This window comes from Moschus berezovskii, chromosome 12 (assembly GCF_049115385.1).
Source record: "Moschus berezovskii isolate FMDL1 chromosome 12, NW_MosBer_1.0, whole genome shotgun sequence".
NCBI lineage: Eukaryota > Metazoa > Chordata > Mammalia > Artiodactyla > Moschidae > Moschus > Moschus berezovskii.
In genome coordinates this window covers 16,825,998-16,831,581 of record NC_142471.1, presented here as the reverse complement: position 1 = coordinate 16,831,581, position 5,584 = coordinate 16,825,998, and the positions used below count along the sequence as shown (strand labels likewise).

At 41.3% G+C, this 5,584-nt stretch overlaps 1 pseudogene; it reads left to right on the top strand.

The window, feature by feature from the left end:
- The first annotated feature begins 4,720 nt into the window (after window positions 1-4,720).
- Window positions 4,721-5,259, top strand: LOC129555200 (ferritin heavy chain pseudogene; annotated as a pseudogene).
- Window positions 5,260-5,584: the final 325 nt, after the last annotated feature.

Here is a 5,584-nt window from a genome sequence, read left to right as displayed (position 1 = left end):
ATAGTGTGTGAAACAGTTTGGAAAAGTTCATCACTGTACACTTGTAATTTATGCACTTTTGTCAGTGTGTACTATATTTTGAAAAAGACCAAAAGAAGGCATAAAGTCAGGGCTCTAGGAAATGTCAAAAGAGGCCATAAGGCAGTCTCTCCTGCAGAGCTGGATGTCTAGGCAATTTCTTATCCTTCTCACAAACTACCTGACTAATAAAGGGCTGTGAGGTAGGAGGTAAGGAAGTGAGGATTTTCCAGGGTCTTTCCTATCAAAATTCCCAAGCTCAGCCCACCTCAAATTCAGTTTGGCTGTAAAGCAGAAATGAACAGACGTTTTTAAGTAACATTTAAAATGTTGCCAATAAGGATTAACTCCTCTCCTCAAAGATCTGTTAATATTATGACAAAACTTTGCAAATCCTAGGCTAAACAAATCTTGATCCCTTTTTGACTGCAGGACTTATCAGAGCCTTTAATGTATTAACATGAAATGTAAGACTATCCCTAGGTCAGGAAGATACCCTGGAGTAGGAAATGGCAACCCACTCCAGGATTCTTGCCTGGAAAATTCCATGAACAGAGGGGCCTGGCGAGCTACAGTCCATGGTGTCACAAAGAGTAGGATATGACTGAGTGACTGAGTACACAAGCACATGCAATGTTCAGTCACTCAGTCGTGTCCGACTCTTTGTGACCCCGTGGACTGCAGCACACCAGGCCTCCCTGTCCATCGCCAATTCCTGGAGCTTGCTCAAACTCATGTCCATCAAGTCAGTGATGCCATCCAACCATCTCATCCTCTGTCATGCCCTTCTCCTCCCGCCTTCAGTCTTTCCCACCATCAGGGTCTTTTCCAATGAGTCAGTTCTTCGCATCAGGTGGCCAAAATATTGGCGTTTCAGCTTCAGCATCAGTCTTTCCAATGAATACTCAGGACTGATTTTCTTTAGGATAGACTGGTTGGATCTCCTTGCAGTCCAAGGGACTCTCAAGAGTCTTCTCCAATGCCACAGTTCAAAAACATCAATTCATTGGCACTCAGCTTTCTTTATAGTCCAACTCTCACATCCATACATGACTATGGAAAAACCATAGCTTTGACTAGACGGACCTTTGCTGGCAAAGTAATGTCTCTGCTTTTTAATATGCTGTCTAGGTTGGTCATAGCTTTTCTTCCAAGGAGTAAGCGTCTTTTAATTTCATGGCTGCAGTCACCACCTGCAGTGATTTTGCAGCCCAAGAAAATAAGTCCGTCACTGTTTCCATTGTTTTCCCATCTATTTGCCATGAAGTGATGGGACTGGATGCCGTGATCTTAGTTTTTTGAATATTGAGCTTTAAGCCAACTTTTTCACTCTCCTCTTTCACTTTCATCAAGAGGCATGTCCCCTCTTCTGCACATGCAAGAGGGAGATATATTTTGCTTTTTTTCACAGACTTATTTTACTATGGAATACATTTTGAACTGTGGTGTTGGAGAAGACTCTTGAGAGTCCCTTGGACTGCAAGGAGATCCAACCAGTCCATTCTAAAGGAGATCAATCCTGGGTGTTCATTGGAAGGACTGATGCTAAAGCTGAAACTGCAATACTTTGGCCACCTCATGTGACGAGTTGACTCACTGGAAAAGACTCTGATGCTAGGAAAGGTTGGGGGCGGGAGGAGAAGGGGACGACAGAGAATGAGATGGCTGGATGGCATCAGCGACTCTGTGGACATGAGTTTGAGTGAACTCCGGGAGTTGGTGATGGACAGGGAGGCCTGGCGTGCTGTGATTCATGGGGTCGCGGAGAGTCGGACACGACTGAGTGACTGAACTGAACTGAACTTTATTTGTATTCTTAACACTTTCATGATTAATGTTCTAAGGGACAAATTTTTTTTACTATGGAATACTTTATTTGTGTTCTTAACACTTTCATGATTAATGTTCTAAGGGACAAATTTTAGGAAGTGTTATTGTAGAATCCTAATTCATAGATCCAGTTCACCCAAAGATTGTGAAGACTGATGTTTCAAAGTATTCCCTGAGGCCTGTCTGGTTACTCTCACTGTCCCTCCACAAGCTATAAGTGTTGCTTCAAGTGACCAAATAAAATATCCTATAACCTAAATGTCTGGATAAATGATGGGGGGTAGAAGATAGCTGGAGAGCAAAGGACTGGAGTGAAAGGAGAATTACAATGACTTGAGCTCCAGATTATCCTGAAGAGTCATACGAGTGTTTTGGTTGAACAAAATGATAATTTACTATGAAGATGCAGGGTATTCTCTCATTAAAAAAAAAGAGTGGACTCGACCCAAGGACAAGATGGAACTGGAAACCTGGATGCCACCAAGCCTTCCTCTCTGTTAGTGGGCCTCAGGATCCCCTTCATCATTCTCTCTGTAGACTTCTGATTTTGCTTCTTGGCTGGCAAGATGGAAAATACGGTGACCAACAGTTCCAGAGTTTGTCTGTCATTGTCCAGTCATATGAAAGAGGGTCAACTGACTTAATCCCAAATTCCTAAGAAAGGGATATTGGTCAGGCTGCTAGCTACTGGTGAGAACACTGGGTGGGTCACAGAACATGCCAGTCACACCATGACTGTGGGGTATAAGGGTACAGTATGGATGCCCATATACAGGTGGGGAGCTGGGCAGACCACCTAAAAGATGGCTGTTCAAATACAAGATGTGTTCTGTGTACAGCCAGTTTTTAAAAGCACTTTCTCACTTTCTATATAAATAAATAAACAGGATTTTTTTTATGATTTTCAGTTCTTCAGAATCATGATACAAAGCAGTGGCTCGCCTCTGCTGACCTGTAGACGTGTCCTATGGAGGGGATTCTACAGTGTGTGCTGGCCATTTCTGAAAATCATTTCACCCAAGAAACATAAGAGATTGCATTTTTTTTAATGATTTGTTTCTTTCCTCTAAAATCTCAGTCCATGGAAGGAAATTTGGTTAATTAACAATATTTGTTTTGAGAAACTGGTTATTTAAAGCTTCACTGGCAGAATTTCAGTTGTTTTCGACTATTACATCCTCCATATTTAATGCCATCGTTTTGAAAATGGATTGACTTCAGAAGTACTTTTCTCTTGCTTTGGAGATTTTGCACATTGGCCCAAATGGGTTTTTATTTTCCATTTTAATTTATACAGTATAAATACAATGTTGGACTTCTTTGGAGTTAACAGTTTCACTGTGCAGATGTTTCTTGAAAGCCTTTTCAATTCATGTGTTGGTTTAAAAAAATTTTTTTTTATTAGCCTGGCAGGAAGCCAGAAAAAAAGAAAATTCCATTTTGCATAGAACTGGAAGATTTTCTTCCTTGTTCTTTCCCCACCCCCAGCCAGCTACAGGATTATTAGGATTAAAGATGCCATAGTGACATCTTGTGGTCAACTGCCAGAGACACAGCAAAAAGCGGTGGGATGACAGAAGTTCATTCTCCCACAAGTATTTCTTGATTTATGTTATTTGCTTTTTATTTACCAGTTGGCTGAAATCACTCTAGAGTTCCAGGTTGTTTTGCTCTATGGGAACTACTCAAATTTGCCCCATAGAAAGGATAAACGTGCTGTCTTCTGGAAAGGAAAAGGACATAACTCTTGCTTTGCCTTTTTGTTGGACTCTCTCATGCAAACAGTATTGCATAAGCTACAGTAATAACTCTGAAAAATACTCAAATCTTTTTCCTAAAAAGAGACAAGAAACAGTGATTCTAAATGAGCTCTCATTCTTTATAACTCCAAGCTTTTAGCAACTAACAGATTGTTTATTTAGCTTGTTTAGTATTTAGATGAAATGTATAAATAATAACCCTCCAAACTTTATTTCTTCACCCAAACTAGTGTCAATGGAGATTAAAAACCTGCTTGCATAATTTTTGACTTTTAAAAGATAAATATAGCAAATAATATACAACAATAAAAAAATTCTTGTTGGAAGCTTTGTAAAATATACAAAAAAGATATGATATGGTGTTAAAAAAGCAAAATACCAAATTATATATCAGCTGTGATCCTATATGCACATCAGTGTGATGATCAATACAGTGTAGAAGTCTACACAAGTGCGGAGGCAAATGTCAATATCAAGGCCCATGTGGAGAAGAGTGTAGACACTGAAATAAGCCTAGAAGAACACACATACTAACAAGCACTTTCTGTTTCATGATACTATTGTAGTTGTTGTTCAGTCGCTAAGTTGTGTTCAACTCTTTGAGGCCGTATGGACTGCAGAAAGACAGGCTTCTCTCTCCTCCACTATCTCCTGGAGTTTGTTCAAATTCATGTCCATTGAGTTCACACACTGCTGAAGACTAGCTTGTAGGATTTTGAGCATTATCCTGCTACCATGTGAAATGAATGTAATCGTATAGTAGTTTGAAAGTTCTTTGACATTGCCCTTCTTTGGGATCAGAATAAAAACTGACCTTTTCCAGTTCTGTGTGAAAAAAAAAAAAATTACCAAATTTCTTCCAAACCAGAAAATAAAGCATATTATAAAACTACAGTGATAGGCTTCGAGAAGAGTCACCACAGTTTGCTACTTCAACAGTGCTTGAACCGAACCGGCTGCTCACCACCCGCCCCTGCCGCTGCCGGCCACTCAGAGCCAGACCTCCCCACCACCTGACAGGGCCCTCCGACCGCCCAAGGTCCCTGCAGCCCAGTCCAGCGCCACGCAGCCGCCACCGGCCACTGCCGCCTCTTCTCAGCCACCCGCCGTGACGACCATCCCCCTCGCAGGTGCGCTAGAACTACCAACAGGCTTCGGAGACCTCCATCAACCGCCAGATCAACCTGGAGCTCTATGCCTCCTATGTCTACCTGCCCATGTCATACTATTTTGACCACGATGTTGTGGCTTTGAAGAATTTGCCAAATACTTTCTTCACCAATCTCATGAGGAGAGGGAACATACTGAGAAAGCAATGAAGCTGCAGAACCAACGAGGTGGCCGAATCTTCCTTCAGAATATCAAGAAACCAGACCACGATGACTGGGAGAATGGGCTGAATGCAAGGGAATGTGCGCTATGCTTGGAAAGAAGTGCGAATCAGTCACTACTGGAACTGTACAAACTGGCCACTGGAAAAAATGACCCCCATCTGTGTGATTTCATTGAGACTCATTACCTGAACGAGCAAGTAGAAGCCATCAAAGAATTGGGTGACCATGTAACCACATTGTGCAAGATGGGGGCCCCTGGATCTGGCATAGCAGAGTACCTCTTTTAAAAGCACACCCTTGGACACAGTGAGAGCTAAGCCTCAGGCTGCCTTCCCATAGCCATAGGGGTGACTTTCCTGGGCACCAAGGAGGTGCATGCATATTTGGGTTACCTTCACCTTTTCTATAAGTTGTACCAAAACATCTACTTAAGTTCTTTCTTTAGCACCATTCCTTCAAATAAAGTAATTTGGTACCCCAAAAAATAAATAAAAAATAAAACTATAGTGATTAAAAATATATAGTGGTGATACATGAATAGATTGAGAGACCAGTGAAAAGAATAGAAAGTCCAGAAAGAGACCTAAGAACACATGGGAATTTAGTATGTGATAAATTTAATATAGCTTAGAGAACAACATC